General features: G+C 49.3%; 1 pseudogene; it reads right to left on the bottom strand.

The window, feature by feature from the left end:
- Positions 1-1772: 1772 nt before the first annotated feature.
- Positions 1773-8842, bottom strand: LOC136964972 (glucagon receptor-like; annotated as a pseudogene).
- Between the last annotated feature and the right edge of the window lie 8938 nt (positions 8843-17780).

Genomic DNA, 17780 nt, shown 5'->3' with positions numbered 1-17780 from the left:
GAGCATCGATCTCTCTGCAGGAAGAGAGGGAGAGGAGGAGAGAAAGAGAGGGAGGGGATGGGGGAAGGTCTGAGGAGTGAGAGAGAGAGAGAGACGGAGAGAGAGAGAGAGAGAGAGAGAGAGGCAAGAGAGAGAGAGAGAGAGAGAGAGAGAGAGAGAGAGAGAGGAGAGAGAGAGAGAGAGAGAGAGAGGGAGGGAAAGGGGCACTTATGTACATATGCATCCACACAGAAATTACTACACAGACAATGTGTTGATGGAAGATGGTCCAATCAATTTCTTATGTTTACTCATGCATTCTAATGTGCCTCATCAATTTCCCTCTCTGCCCATGTTACACACACACGCATGCATCCATGCACACACACACATACATACATACACTCACAGTCACACATGTATGCATGCAACATAAAGTACTCCAGAGCAACATGTCAAGAAACACTATACACTCCAAACCATGATCCCTTAACTCCTCCCTCCCTCTCTCCCTCTCTCTCTCTTCCTCTCTCTCTCTCTCCATCCATCCCGCCCCCTCTTTCTCTCCCTCTCTTTCTCGCCCCCTCTTTCTCTGTGTTGGGATTTCATAATGAAACCAATCATTCATGAGAGTGTCTGAGAGCCTGTAGTTGGTGTCAAGACCCTCTAAATCACCACATCATACTGAACTCTCTCCTTTCTCCCGCCCGCCCGCCCTTCCTTCCCCCCCCCCTCTTTCTGTCCATCGCTTGCTCGTAGTTCCCACTCTCTTTTTCTCTCCCTCCATCCCTCTCAAAGTAGAGGGGGGGGGGGTCAGTTGAAAGTACCTGAGATGCTAGGCAGCCATGGCAACCATGGAATTGTCCCTGAAGAACCTTCACCCTATTCTATGACCTGGCATCCCAAACCAGCCTGACACACACACACACACATGTTGCATCAGCCCACCCCATGCAGAGTGGCAGTGAGGTGTTTTTTCCTTTCTCTCATGCTCCACTGCTGGGCTGGTGCCTCCACAGTGTTCTAGAACTCAGTGTTCTAGAACTTTGAGTTAGCCTCCACAGTGTTCTAGAACTTTAAGTTAGCCTCCACAGTGTTCTAGAACTTTAAGTTAGCCTCCACAGTATTCTAGAACTCTAAGTTAGCCTCCACAGTGTTCTACAACTCTGGGTTAGCCTCCACAGTGTTCGAGAACTCAGCCTCCACAGTTCTTGAACATAGAACCTCTCTCTCTCTGTCTCTCTTTGTCTCTCTACCTATTCCCCCCCCCCCCCCTTCTCTGGACGTCATTCTTACTGGCATCCTCACAGCGTCCGTAAATCATTGTGTATTTATACATCTCCTTCCCATGGCAACCTGGCTGCATGCGGTGCATGTTTACGACTTCCTGTGTATGTTCAGACACAGGAAGTGTGTGAAACCACGGCGACAACAGGAGAGATGGTCATTTAGATGGTGATGTCTTTGTCATATGGACCACAGCACACACACACATGGACATGCACACACACTAATACACACACGTTTAACATACACACACATGGACATACACACACATATGCACCAACACACACAGACACAAGTTTGTTTTACTATCCTAGTGAGGACTGAATTCACTCCCATTCAAAATCATGTAATCCCTAACACAAACCTCAATCCTTCATGTAATTCTAGCCCTAACCACCCTTAAAAACCCCTAGAATTAGCACATGAAGTTGAAGGGCCCAAGAGAAACACACACCTACACACGGTAGACACAAAGAAAGAAAGTATTTTGATATTCATCTCTTTAATCACTCTCCTTCCTCAGGGTTGGCTGGAAACACAACAACAAGATAATCCTCTTTTTTGGTCTGGTATATTTACAGTTCGAACACACAATTGGCTTTCTCATTGGTGACAACATTTCCTGATCGGCTTGTGTAGTGAGAACAGCCACTTATTGGCCTGCTGGAGACTACAACTTTTAAGAGCTGACGAATGACAGGGTGAGGGAAGGGTGAGGAGTGAGGGAGGAAGGGAGGAAGGGACTGTTGCAGTGCCCCTAGAGGTAACAGCTGGTATATTGCATGAGGTCTTCATGTTGTCAGGTTTCGTACTTCCTGATCCACAGACAGGAAGCAGGTCTTCAACACGCCACAGATTCACCAAATGGAACTTCAGTTCCCAGGATGCAGTTCATGAAAGTTAATTAGGTCTCAGGTGTTATTAGGTCTGTGTGTGTATGTGTGTGAGCGAGAATGTGTACATCCACCAGAAGATACTTTGACACAGAGCAGTGACTTCTTTGTATGAGGTCACCATGGATACACATTTACAAATGTCAACAGTCAGGGAGGATGCAGGTACGGTGGCTGGCAGGGGGACAATCAAAGCCACAGCAGCAGGTTCCATAGTTGCACACAGTCACAGGGCACAAGCTCACAGTAGCAACAGGAAGTCAACACACAGGCAGGATGTGAGGTCAGCAAGCTTCTTTTTTTTTTTCTTTTTTTTTTACACTAACTCAGTACCGTTCATATTTTTTTTTTTTCCAGTGTTCACAATGTTTTGGTGTGTGTGTGTGTGTGTGTGGATGAGTTTGGGTATTATTCTGTCACATGTCCACCCTTGTCATTTGACGGCAACTGTCATCAGTAGGAGGCAATCAATCAGCCAGTGAGGCGATCAATAAGCCAGTGAGGTGATCAATAGGCCAGTGAGGCGATCAACAGAATCGATCAACAGTAAATCGATTCATCCGTGATCGCCCCCGTTTCAGAAGTTGCTCTCTGCTTCCTCTGGTGGCTGGGTGTAGCACTGCGCCCTCTCCTCCAGGGAGATGTGTTCAGTCACGGAGCTGCCGCTGCTGGCGCCTCCAGGTGGGAGGGAGGGGCACTGCAGGCCGTACCTCCCCCTGGCCCGGCTCTTCTCCGTCCCATTATGACAGGCACCAGAACCAACCAATCGTTGGTTCTCCTCAGCGGCGGGGTCAGGGGCAGGGGTGGGACCACTCCCTGCGCAGCGGTTGTTGTGGAGATCAGGCCCGTTGCCGGGGCCGCCGCCTTTGGCCTGCGCCGTGTGGCTGTGGGTGTGGCGGGTACTCCTCCTCGATATCCTTCCCCAGCCTCCATCTCCTCCATCTCCTCACCACCTCTGACTGGACCTGGAGGAGGGGGAGTGGAGGGGGGAGGGGAGGGGTGTGGGGGGTTAGAGAGAGAGAAAAGTGAATGAAAAGGAAAAGACAGGGACCAAGTGACAGACACAGTAAAAAAAAAAGATAAATAGAAAGAGACAGTGATGGAGAGAGATGGAGAGAGAGAGACATGGAGCAAGACATGGAGAGAGAGAGATGGAGAGAGACATGGAGAGAGAGAGACATGGAGCAAGACATGGAGAGAGAGAGAGAGAGAGAGAGAGAGAGATGGAGAGAGAGATGGAGAGAGAGATGGAGAGAGAGAGACATGGAGAGAGAGATGGAGAGAGACATGGAGAGAGAGATGGAGAGAGAGAGACATGGAGAGAGAGATGGAGAGAGAGATGGAGAGAGAGGGTGATGGAGAGAACAAACACAACCTACACATAAGACAAACCCCAGATATATAAAAGGTTAGAGGACTCACCTCCTTGTTGACAAAGCAATATAAAATGGCGACCAGCAGCCCCTAAAGAACAAGAAGGCATTTCAAACAGCAATCTAGTACACTTTACTATTTTCAAAAAAACTTTCCAAAACCTATTTTGGAGAAAAAAAACATTATTCAAACGTTTTTTGCCAAATAATTGTAATGTTGTAGTCTTGAGTGTCATGTCTGGTGTTGCTCTCTCTCCACTCAGCTGACTGACCCCTGACCCCTGACCTGGAAGGAGTTGAAGAGGAGGTCATAGAAGAGGCGTATGAGACGCATCATGGAGCCCTTGGGGACAGACTCGTCTATGACGAAGGTGAAGAGGACGGCGTGGATCCCCAGCAGAGGGATGAGGGTCAGGGTGGACTTAGCCAGCCTGGAGAGAGAGACATAGAGAGAGGGAGGGAGAGAGAGAGAGAGAGAGAGAGAGAGAGAGAGAGGGAGGGAGAGAGAGAGAGAGAGAGAGAGAGAGAGAGAGGGAGAGGGAGAGGGAGAGGGAGAGGGAGAGGGAGAGAGAGAGAGAGAGAGAGAGAGAGAGAGAGAGAGAGAGAGGGAGAGGGAGAGGGAGAGAGAGAGAGAGAGGGAGAGAGAGGGAGAGAGAGACATAGAGAGAGAGAAGAAGAGTGGGAGAGAGGAGAATTAGAGAGAGGGAGCGAGAGAGGTTACTGTCACTGTATCATGGCCGTTTTCAGTACAGCTGAAGAGACTGAACTACCTACAGTAGCTCCTCCCACCTGGATCCCCTCCCACCTACAGTAGCTCCTCCCACCTGGAGCCCCTCCCACCTACAGTAGCTCCACCCACCTGGAGCCCCTCCCACCTACAGTAGCTCCTCCCACCTGGAGCCCCTCCCACCTACCGTAGCTCCTCCCACCTGGAGCCCATCCCTCACCTGAACTTGTAGTCCGTGTACCTCATCTGATGGGCCCTCAGCTTGGACATCAGGATCCTGATGATCCTGATGAAGATCAAGAAATTGATCTGAACGGGGGAGAGGGAAAGAGAGGAGGGGAACAAGTCCATCAAATGTTCCATGGTTCAGTGAACGCATGTTTGCATGTATGTGTGTGTGAGAGTGTGTGTGTGGGTGTGTCTGGCTCTCTCGGAAGAATAATGACTGGGGCTAAGTAGCCATGTCAAGGCCTTCACACAGTTCCCACCACCCATATATAGACACACACACCACACATACACACAGCATACCAGAGCTGGACAGGGGAGAGAGGGAGAGAGACTGAGAGAGCTAGAGAGAGCAAGGGAGAGAGAGGGAGAGAGAGAGGCAGAGAGAGAGGGAGAGAAGGACAGAGACTAACAGATAGAAAGATGGATGGAGAGAGGGAGGGAGGGAGACAGAGAGAGAGGGAGAGAAGGACAGAGACTAACAGATAGAAAGATGGATGGAGAGAGGGAGGGAGGGAGACAGGTTGTGATGACACCTCACCAGGTAGGCCAGCAGTATAGGAGATCGTATGATCCACCAATACCCCATGTTGATGTTCCTCTCCCAGCACCTACACACACACACACACACACACACACACGCACACACACACACACACACACACACACTGACAATTATTTATAAATTATTTAAGTTTAGTTACTAACTACGGTATCTAGACAAAGACTAAATACAAAACAACCTCTCCAACAAGCTGCGAATATATCCATATTAAATTAAATATGCTTAATTACTGACTGGTGTTGTGTTTTGAACTGATGTCATTAACACAACACTGCCCCAGGTCCCCCCATAATTATTCTGTTGTCATGGGTACCGCAAGATGATCAGTATTCTGTTTGTTTACAGTATTTCTGTTGAGATTTTTATCAAGTCAGATCATGCTTATTACTGGGAACGCTAAGACTGAGTACACACACACACACATACACAAACACTCACATGTACAGTACACATACACACTCACACGACGAAGATCACTCACCCCTCGTTCTCATACAGGTATTTCACCGTCACCCACGGCAACACAAATACCAGAGGGGCACCTGTGGGGGTGTGTGATATGGACACGGTTATAACTCACCCGCTCACACACACACACACACACACACGCGCACACACACACCATATACACACTGCGTACCCCAGCCAATGGCCAGGTAAATTGGAAGGTGTCCTTTCTCCGAGAACACGGTGGTGACCAGGAGCATGTGCAGATAGAGCCCTTCCACCAGCAGCCAATAGTTGTTGGCCATCACACTGTACTGCATCATTACCATGGCGACACGGCACCCAGCAACCGCCTGGCAGGGACAGGAAGTTGAAAACAATGAATTCCACAAAATGAAACAGCCTTGGTTCAACAAGAGACACCATATGAGTTTGATCGTAGGAGGTGTGTGCATGTGTGTGTGTTTGTGTGAGGACGTGTGTGTGTGTGCGTGTGTGTGCCGACCTGCACGTTGACCCAACGCTCTACCTGGTGGTCGGGGGAGGTAGAGGTGGGCGGGGCCAGCGTGAGGGGGGGCGTGGCCAGGAGCGCGTCCTTGACCAGGATGGAGAGAGCACGCAGAATGAAGGAGGAGAAAAGGTTCATGTGGATGCTGTTCCTCATGCAGTGGAGCTTCCTGTGGAAGGAGGGGGGGAGAGGGGGAGAGGAGTAGGGGGGGAGAGGGGGAGAGGAGTGGGGGGGGTTGTAGGGAGAGAGGATAGGCGTTAAGGATTGAGGAGTGGGGAAGGAGAGGAGATGGGAGCGGGAAGGAGAGTGGGGAGGGGGTCGGGGATTGGGGGGTGAGTGGTGTGTGTGTGAGTGTGGTGTGTGTGTGGTGAGTGTGTGGTGTGTGTGTGGTGTGTGTGTGGTGAGTGTGTGTGGTATGTGTGTGGTGAGTGTGTGGTGTGTTTGTGGTGTGTGTGTGGTGAGTGTGTGTGGTGAGTGTGTGTGGTGTGTGTGTGTGGTGAGTGTGTGTGGTATGTGTGTGGTGAGTGTGTGGTGAGTGTGTGTGGTGAGTGTGTGTGTGTGGTGAGTGTGTGGTGTGTGTGTGGTGAGTGTGTGGTGTGTGTGTGTGGTGAGTGTGTGGTGAGTGTGTGGTGTGTGTGTGTGGTGAGTGTGTGGTGAGTGTGTGTGGTAAGTGTGTGGTGAGTGTGTGTGGTGTGTGTGGTGTGTGTGTGGTGTGTGTGTGGTGAGTGTGTGTGGTGTGTGTGTGGTGTGTGTGGTGTGTGTGTGTGGTGACTGTGGGGTGAGTGTGTGGTGTGTGTGTGGTGAGTGTGTGTGGTGTGTGGTGTGTGTGTGGTGAGTGTGTGTGGTGTGTGTGTGTGGTGAGTGTGTGGTGAGTGTGTGGTGAGTGTGTGGTGTGTGTGTGTGGTGTGTGTGTGTGGTGAGTGTGTGGTGAGTGTGTGGTGAGTGTGTGGTGTGTGTGTGTGGTGAGTGTGTGTGTGGTGAGTGTGTGTGTGGTGTGTGTGGTGAGTGTGTGTGTGGTGAGTGTGTGTGTGGTGTGTGTGTGGTGAGTGTGTGGTGTGTGAGTGTGTGGTGAGTGTGTGGTGTTACCTGAAGGAGATGAGGGTGGCCAGGGCTAGCAGCAGAGCGCCCAGAGACAGAGAGTATCCTAGAGTGTACATGGCTCTGAACTGCTGCAGGATCCGACCATACTGCTGCTACAGAGGACAGAGGTGTTTGTGTGAGAGTGTGTGTGTTTGTGTGAGAGTGTGTGTGTTTGGGTGTGTGTGTTTGTGTGTGTGAGGGAGAGAAAGGGTCTTCTCTTTAATCCTGTTTCTCTTTCTCCCCCTTCTGTCTCCCCCTGACACACACACACACACACTCTCTCTCTCACACACACACACACTCTCTCTCACACACACACACACACACACTCTCACACACACACACTCTCTCTCTCACACACACACACACTCTCTCTCTCACACACACACACACACACACACTCTCTCTCTCACACCCACACACACTCTCTCACACACACACACACTCTCACGACACACACTCTCTCACACACACACTCTCTCTCACACACACACGCACACACACTCTCTCACACACACACACACTCTCTCACACACACACACTCTCTCTCTCACACACACACACACGCACACTCTCTCTCACACACGCACACACTCTCACACACACACACTCTCTCACACACTCTCTCTCACACACTCTCACACACACACACTCTCACCTGTCCATGCTCATCCTGCTCACACTCGCTGGTGTTCTTCGGTCCCCAGCGAGCATCCGGCCCACACACCCTGTAGACCAGACCATGCTGGACTGCAGCACACACACGCACGCACACACACACACACACACACGCACACACACACACAGAAGATCTGATTATGTCATTGCATCTGACAGATGTTGTCAATCAGTAATGGCTTAGAGACAGTCTTTGTTCTCGTGTAATAGTCCTTTGTTCAGATGGATCTGGCTGTGAGGATCTCAATGACTGGATCACACACACACACACTCTCGTATCCCCACGACCCTTTTTCTCTTTATTTCTCTTTCTCTCACAGTCGAATATAATCTGATTTCGACTTACACACACACACACACACACACACACACACACACACACACACACACACACACACCCCTCCCAGGCCTACCTGCTGTGTACCAGGGCAGGTATGCAGGACAGGACACATTGACTGTGACTCCTAGAAGACCATCTGGCCAGCAGGCGTACTGGTCGAAGGTCCTGTTACACACCGGCCCTGCTCACAAACACACACACACACACATGCAGGCGATTGTAACACAATAGATCACGAAACAGGAAGCAGTAATAAGAGTTGAGATCAAGTACAGGAAGCAGGAAGTGGTGTGTACCTGGGGCCGGAGGGGAGGTGAGGAGGGTGTGTGTACCTGGGGCCGGAGGGGAGGTGAGGAGGGTGTGTGTACCTGGGGCCGGAGGGGAGGTGAGGAGGGTGTGTGTACCTGGGGCCGGAGGGGAGGTGAGGAGGGTGTGTGTACCTGGGGCCGGAGGGGAGGTGAGGAGGGTGTGTGTACCTGGGGCCGGAGGGGAGGTGAGGAGGGCGTGTGTACCTGGGGCCGGAGGGGAGGTGAGGAGGGTGTGGCTACACTCATTCTTGTAGCTGCTCCATTCTTCCATCAACAGCTTGAGGGATTTAGACGAGGAGACCTGGGGAGAAGCAACACGGCTGTCCTTGCGTTTTGTTTCCGTGTGCGTGTGTGTGTGTGTGTGTGAAGTCTTACCTGTGAGTAGGCGCAGAGGGTGAGCAGAGTGAGCAGGAGACACACCCGGGACATCCCACCGATGAGAGAGGGGGAGGAGGGGGAGGGGGGAGGAGGGGGAGGGGGGAGGAGGGGGGAGGGGGGCTAAACTCAGTCCAGTCTCTCCCTGTCGCCTGAGTAACACAGAGACCAAGGTTTTACACACTTCCTTTTCATACTCCCCCTCATCCTCTGTGTGTCTGTATGTGTGTGTGTCTGTATGTGTGTGTGTTGGTATGTGTGTGTGTGTTGGTATGTGTGTGTGTGTTGGTATGTGTGTGTGTGTTGGTATGTGTGTGTGTGTGTGTACCAATGAGGAGCAGCAGAGTCTTTGATGTACGTTATGATTTGGGGAATAAGTGAGTGGGGGGCAAAGAGCATGGCAAACATTTCCCACGCTATCACACACACACAGCATTCCACAGACACACACACACACAGCATTCCACAGACACATTGATTTATAACTCTGTGGAGAGGTTGATCTCAATCTTGTGTGAGACAGTCAGAGCGAGAGACCCAAGGGCTCGATGGTATAGCAACTAGGGATTAGGAGCTGGGGGTTAAGGGTTAGGAGTTAGGGGTTAGGAGTTAGGGATTAGGAGTTAGGGGTTAGGAGTTAGGGGTTAGCAACTAGGAATTAGGAGCTGGGGGTTAAGGGTCAGGAGTTAGGGGTTAGGAGTTAGGGATCAGGAGTTAGGAGAAGGTACTTAATAATAACTGGTAGTGTTGTTGTATCAGAAATAAGGTCAGAGGTCAGAGAGTAAACGCCATCAGGTCAGGTGTGTCCAGAAGCAGAAATGTCTCCCTTGGCAACGGCCATTCGGTCCCCTTGTCTCCTGCGGCGACGTCGGAGAACGGAACGAAATCTGAAACGTGTCTGCAAAAAACAACTTCGCCATGGCAACATTTTTGGCTAAAACGTTTCAAAGTCCATTCTGTTCCAGTCTCTCCTATTCCTGGATCCCCAGCTGTGTGTGTGTGTGTGTGTGTGTGTGTGTGTTTGCATCAAGTGCTGGTTATTTTATTCCACAGGTGTCCGGATAATCACATTCCATACAGCTAAGATCTTCTCTCCTGGTGTTAAGGAGGGTGTAAACAGTCTGCTGGTGTTACAGTAATAACCTTCCCCCCCTCAGTGTAAACATTCTGCTGGTGTTACAGTAATACCCTTCCCCCCCTCAGTGTAAACAGTCTGCTGGTGATACAGTAATACCCTTCCCCCCCTCAGTGTAAACAGTCTGCTGGTGTTACAGTAATAACCTTCCCCCCCCTCAGTGTAAACATTCTGCTGGTGTTACAGTAATACCCTTCCCCCCCTCAGTGTAAACAGTCTGCTGGTGATACAGTAATACCCTTCCCCCCCTCAGTGTAAACAGTCTGCTGGTGATACAGTAATACCCTTCCCCCCTCAGTGTAAACAGTCTGCTGGTGTTACAGTAATAACCTTCCCCCCCTCAGTGTAAACAGTCTGCTGGTGATACAGTAATACCCTTCCCCCCCTCAGTGTAAACAGTCTGCTGGTGTTACAGTAATAACCATCCCCCCTCAGAGAGAACACAACACTGGGGATGATAAAAAGGAGAGAGAGAATGAAGACCAGAGAGAACAAGGGAATGAGAAACAAAGAGAGGCCAGGGGAGGTACAGACTGTAGATCACTGGTACCTAAGGTACAAGACACACTGTAACAGTCTGTTTCCAGTGGCATTTTTTCATCAATAAATGTCTTAAATTATCCCTGGATTATGTTCTGTCCCGTCGTCTAATGTCTTGGGTTTTATTTTGCCTGAGGCCAAACTTCTTTGCCTACACGTGGTGTGGGTTATAGATTTTACAGTCGATGATACAATGTCTGTGTATCAGGTAAACTGTAAACTGTACACACACTCAAACACACACACACACACACACACACACACACAGCGTCCAAGGTCAGGAGGACCTGCAGTTTCCCAATCACTGTACTGATCAATATACATGACTGTAACATGTACAAGGCTTGGCACCTCATTCCAAAAGGGTTGTATAAGCATGTGTGTGTGAGGGAAAGTCTGTGTGTGTGTGTGTGTGTGAGAGAGAGAGACAGAGAGGAAGAGAGAGACATACAGAGAGCGACAGAGAGACAGAGGCAGAGACAGAGAGAGAGAGAGTGTGTGTGTCTGAGGTCATCTGACTACGGCATTAAACCCAGGACAGGAGGGTGATCACACGGGAGTTTAGAGGCTTTATTGATCTGAGAGGCTTTAAATACACACATACACACACTCACACTCACACACACTCACACTCAGTGAGGACCATCTTTTAGCATTCTCCTGTGAGCCTGAAGCCACAGCTTAGACAATGATTAACATCTCTTTTGTTCAACCCTCCTCCTTCTCTCCCTTTCTATCACTCTGTCTTTTAAACTCCTCTGTCTCTCTCCCTCCCCTCTCTCTCTCTCTCCTTTTCTCTATCTCCCTCCCTCCTCTCTCCCTACCTCCTCTTTCTCTCTCCCTAACTCTCTCTCTCTCCCTCCCTACTCTCTCTCTCCCTACCTCTCTCTCTCTCCCTCCCTCCTCTCTCTCTCCCTACCTCTCTCCCTCCCTCCTCTCTCTCTCCCTACCTCTCTCTCCCTCCCTCCTCTCTCCCTCCCTCCTCTCTCTCTCTCCCTACCTCTCTCTCCCTCCCTCCTCTCTGTTTCCCTACCTCTCTCTCCCTCCCTCCTCTCTCCATACCTCTCTCCCTCCCTCCTCTCTCTCCTCATTCTGTTGAGATCCCTCCTTCCAATGACCATGAAGGAGAAAGAGGTGTAGCTATGATGAACTGTGTGTGAGTTTGTGTGTTTGCCTTCTGATTTACTGGGCAAGGGATCTGGAATCATTTTCCCTCTGCAGATGTTATGCATCACAAACGGAGCACACACACAGCACACACACACAGCACACACACAGCACACACACACAGCACACACACACAGCACACAGGCACACAGCTGCAGCTGTCTGGGTAGTGTAGTAGCAGAGTGTTCCAGTAGTCTGTGACCCAGGTTAGATATTGTAGAGGAGCTGGTTCAATGAATCATTTCTAACAACAAGGGTCAAACCCAAACCTTCAAAGTGTCTTACACTGAAAGTCTTTCCCTCTAACTAACATACTAGCAAAGCAGTTCACCCTGGTCCAGCTTGCTCTAGTCTGGTCCAGTTCTGGGCTGGTCAGAACCGGTTTGAGACCTCTGGCCTCCTCTGTGGTCCAAGATGGAGGCCAGTCGCCTTCTGCTCGAGGAACGTGTGAAAAAGGAACAGAGGAAGGAAGCCCCATCAATCCACATCCTGTCGTGAAGAACAGATGAGTTTGGAGACTAAAACTCAGGGAGCCCTGGGATCTTGGAGCTGGAGGCTCACAGGAGTCAGGAGAGAGGCCTTCCTCCGCCAGGAGAGAGGCCTTCCTCCGCCAGGCTCGCTCTACCGTGTCTCTAGACAAGCTGCTTATCAATAAATGATGAACACACAAACCACACAAACACACACATTGTATACAGACAGACAACCACACAGACACACACACACATGGCTCACAGACACACACACAGACACACACACAGACACACACACAGACACACACACAGACACACACACACATGGCTCACAGACACACACACAGACACACACACACATGGCTCACAGACACACACACAGACACACACACAGACACACACACAGACACACACACAGACACACACACAGACACACACACACATGGCTCACAGACACACACACAGACACACACACACATGGCTCACAGACACACACACAGACACACACACAGACACACACACAGACACACACACAGACACACACACAGACACACACACACATGGCTCACAGACACACACACAGACACACACACAGACACACACACAGACAGACACACACACACATGGCTCACAGACACACACACACATGGCTCACAGACACACACACAGACACACACACAGACACACACACAGACACACACACAGACACACACACACATGGCTCACAGACACACACACAGACACACACACACATGGCTCACAGACACACACACAGACACACACACAGACACACACACGGCTCTGGCCTATAGACTGGACATACCATACACTATAAGGTAGCCCTCCTCAAACTACAGAATGTGTCTTCAGAGAAGGTTCTGTAAGGAGCTGAAAGAGATGGCCAGGAGAGAAGAACGTCCATGCGAACCAAGTCACCTCCTCATACGCCTCCACCTCTATCCCCTCCAAACATGTTCCTCCTCCTGCTCCTCTTCCACACACACACACTCTCTCTCTTTCTCTCTCACACACACACACACTCTCTCTCTCACACACACTCTCTCTCTCTTTCTCTCTCTCACACACACACAGTCACACACCCACCCATACATACACACTCACACACGCACACACACACTCACCATGCACATGCTTCTGCACTGCCCCATGTGTAATGTGTAGGGTGACATTCAGGGTCCTGGACAGACGTTGTCACCACAACAGATGCCATGACGACAGACATGTGGCATGACTAAAACAGTAGGCGGCCGGCGAGCCAGAGAGGGCAGACCTGAGGCCACACACACCTGTCTGCACACACACACACACAGGGGCGGCGCCAGAATAATTTTTATGCAGGTGCTGATGGGGTGCTAGATCGTTGACAGGGGGAGCTGCGCAATTATATATATATTTATTTATTTTGGTGAGCAGTCTCACGAGCCCTACTTACCCGGCGTCATGGAGCCGACCAGCTAAATCGTTAACTAGCGTTGTTAGCTGTAGCTGTGTTTGCGCTGTTGCTCAGCAAGCAACCTATCATCCCGTGGTGTAGGAGGGCCGATCTACAGGCGCATCATGCATACATTTAAGAAATGTAAGACTTGAATGTACAGTACGTAATGTGACATTAAATAATGTATTTGAACTCAAGCTTGTGTGATGCGTCGCTGTATCATTGCACGGTTTATCACAGTCTGGAAACATACCGATCTACAACCGATGCAAGCACACCGCATTTATCACAATTAAAGTTTTAATTAAACAAGCACAACATTCAGCATTCAATCAAATATCAAAATCAAAAAGCACCCAGATCACTGGGGAATCAGTATTCACCATATTGGTGACAATTATCACTTAGTAACAGTCTCAAACCAGGGCGACGGTTGTTGTGATTGACGGAAAATGCATCAATGATGCGCTGAACATCCAGAGCCTTCGCTCTTCGTGTATTGATGGCCAAAATTGCCAAGTTGCTGTTTCGGTCATTCCCACAGTTGCTTCTAAGATATGTTTTCAAGCGTCGGAGACAGGAAAAAGATCTCTCACATGACACAGATGTCACAGGAAGTGTCAGGGATATCAAGATGAGTTTATGCAAGTCCATAAACACATCTTTATATGGTTCCATAAGTGACAGCAATTCAGTAGTGTTTTTAAACGAGTGTCCTTGTTTTGTTTTTCTTTCAAGCAAACGCCGGACTTGGTGCATCTCTGCGTTTAGATTTTCTTCAGTGATGCCATAAAACTGTGCCATGGGCAATAGACACTTCTTGTCTAAGAAGGACTTGTGTTGTGGGCTGAGAGCTGAGACCCCCATCATCACATCGTCGGCATCTTTAGAGAAGCATCTCATCAATTCACTGACCAGTCTGTCAACAACTTGATAGAAGCAGTCGGTGCGCAGATCATCAGAGTTGCGAGCGCGGTGTATAGGAGCCTCAACGATAAAGTCCTTCAGTCGCTGGCTTTGTGGTCGGACATCTCTCCTTTGTGGTGATATGCTCCCCGATGCTAGGCCAACCTTGCCACACAGTTCATTTGCACGGTTTTGTATATCGCTCCAATATTCCTCAGTACGTTTTTCAGAGTGCTGTGACGACAGATTGGATCAGATCACTTGCTGATGAGATGTCAAGGTTGGGTGACTGCAGCTGGTCTGAAGCAACTTTGGTGATCCGGAAAATGTCCTCAAATAAAATGAGGCGCAAAACAAACTTTTGGTTGATAAGACCCTGCATTGCCCTGGCATCTATTTTTCGCCTCGCATTTGTTTGTACTCGAACATCCTGCAAAGTGGCCAGAATGGCAGGGAGTGATTTTTTAATTGCCCACAATGCAGAGTGCTGACATGCCCAACGTGTTTCACTAAGTTTCTTCAACTCGACTGGCTGTTCAGATGGTTCAAGCTCCTTCTGGTTAATTTCAGCTATCTTTTTCGCAACAGTTTTGTCAAACATACTGATAACATTGAGGAGTTCGACAGTTTCCCCTGTTCGCGGAGTGCTCATCCTCTCGGTGACCACGCTGAGCAATGCCTTGACATGCCGTGTAGCATTGACATGCCGTGTAGCATTGACATGCCGTGTAGCATTGACATGCCGTGTAGCATTGACATGCCGTGTAGCGCAAACTCTCCACCACAGCCTTCATATAGCGACGATTTTCTTCGACCACTTTACTATGTCCCTTATTAATAATGTTAAGTATTTTTGAGCCATCATTCACCCTCTGCTTAAATTCACACCATGCCTCCATGGAAAACTTGTGTGCAGCACTAGCATTATGGGCTTTAAAACTCTGCTGTGCTTTACGCCAGTTCTGGAATCCAGAATTTGTGAAGGATGGCTCTAGACGGAGACCATGGCCACCAACCGCTGCTGCAAAATGCCTGAATGAAAAGCAAAATGCTGCATCCTTTTCAACAGAATACTCTAGCCAGTCAAAATGGTCAAACCATCTAGACTGGAAGCTTCTTTGCTGGTTTCCAAACATCTGGGCTGGGTATTTACGGATAGGGCGTCTTGGTCCTTCATCTGGTTTCTGGCTTAAATCCATGATAGGCCCATTAATACTTGAACTTGTGATGCTAATGTTAATGGAACTGGCCGTTGTTCTAACTGCAGTCCCTGCATCCCCGACAAACGTATCAGCGGCCTGCTCCGTGTCAGACTCAATACGATTAACATCTGAACTGTTGTCAACCTCGGGTTGAGGTAGATGTATGCTCTCAGTTTCATTAGCTCTAACTAAATCAGAATTTCGAGATCGCTTACTTGGCACTGGCAGAAGGAACCGCGCCATCTTTATGCTTTATGAATGAAAAGCGCGGCAGCGTGGTTACAATTCACGTGAATGCTACGTCAGACGTCTCATACAAGTTTATGACCATCAAAATCGAAATAACGAAAAGTTTTTTTCTTTTTTTTTTCTTCACCATGCTGTTCAGGGCTTCCATAGAATTCAGCCTGAATATAATTGATTCCAAAAAATATTTATGGGGGTGCTATGGGGGTGCTTTGGTCATTCTTGGGGGTGCTGAAGCACTCCCAAGCCACTCCCTGGCGCCGCCCATGCACACACACACTCTGACACACAAACACTGATCTATTACAGTAAGAAAGTGGAGGGATTGAATAGTCACCCGATTAATCAAATGATTAATTAATCCATATTTGATATGTGACCTACTGATTCTCTCTTCTTGATTCATATATATCTCTCTCTCTCTCCTGTATCTCTCTCTCCTGTATCCCTCCCTCCCTCTCTCCCTGGATGTAAGGCTAACATTACCTCTCCTGTATCCCTCCCTCCCTCTCTCCCTGGATGTAAGGCTAACATTACCTCTCCTGTATCCCTCCCTCTCTCCCTGGTTGTAAGGCTAACATTACCTCTCCTGTATCCCTCCCTCTCTCCCTGGTTGTAAGGCTAACATTACCTCTCCTGTATCTCTCCCTCCCTCTCTCCCTGGTTGTAAGGCTAACATTACCTCTCATGTATCTCTCCCTCCCTCTCTCCCTGGTTGTAAGGCTAACATTACCTCTCATGTATAATGTATTATTGTTGGCCAGATACCAGTATGCCGCACAATCATTTACCATGTCAAGTACATCCTCACATTCTGCCTCACAGAGAGAGACACACACACACAAAGATACACATGCACTACACTACACACACACACACACACACACGGTAACCGTCAGAAGGATGGTTAAAGTGAGACCAGGAGGAGAGAAAGAAGAGAGAGAAGAGGAAGTGGAGGGGAGTAGGAAGTAAAAGGATGGAGTGATCAACGGTTTTCAACTGTAGCTAAAAGCTGTGAGGTTTAATACCAGTTATGTCACACACACACACTTATCACACACACACAAAATTTGGTCTCAGGTTAATGACATCACTTGCTGAAGCCAATCACGGGTGAGTCCCTCAACTGCAGATTAGCAGTCCCATTTTGATGACATCACCGCCTGGCCAGTGAACCAAATTAATGGGATTTTCACTCTGAGATAAAATACCACCAAGCAGAGGCAATATGGCCATGATGCATTGTATTTGTGTGTGTCTGTGTGTGGTGTGAGTGTGTGTGTGGGGGGGGCGGTGAGTGTGTGGTGTGTATGTGTGTGGGGGGGGGGTGAGTGTGTGTGGTGTGAGTGTGTAGGGGGGGGGGGGGGGCGGTGAGTGTGTGTGTGGTGTGTGTGTGTGTGTGGGGGGGGGGGGTTGAGTGTGTGGTTGTGTGTGTGGGGAGGGGGAGGAGGGGAGTGTGTGTCTGCATGTTTGAGCGGGGTGAGTGCATCAAGTGATGTCTGTGTGTGTGTGTGTGTGTGTGTCAACTTGACATGCGTCACAACTGATGCCCTTAAACCAGTACAGGTCGATGTTGATTAAATAAACCTCTTGTGTTTATAGACCAGACCTGCCAGAAACACACATGTACATATATAAACATGCACACACGCACTCACTCACTCACCCACACACACAAAAACACACACACACACACAAACTCTCTCTCTCACACACCCGCACACACTAACTCACGTTACATGCAGACAATCATACGTTGTCAGATAGAGAAAGAGCACAAGTACCTATGTGTGTGCGTGTGTGTGCGTGTGTGTGTGTGCGTGTCTGTGTGCAAACATGAACATGTGTGTGTGTCCCATGACCCCAG

Source organism: Osmerus mordax, chromosome 21, assembly GCF_038355195.1.
Source record: "Osmerus mordax isolate fOsmMor3 chromosome 21, fOsmMor3.pri, whole genome shotgun sequence".
NCBI classification, from domain to species: Eukaryota; Metazoa; Chordata; class Actinopteri; order Osmeriformes; family Osmeridae; genus Osmerus; species Osmerus mordax.
This window is presented reverse-complemented; position numbering and strand designations above follow the sequence as displayed.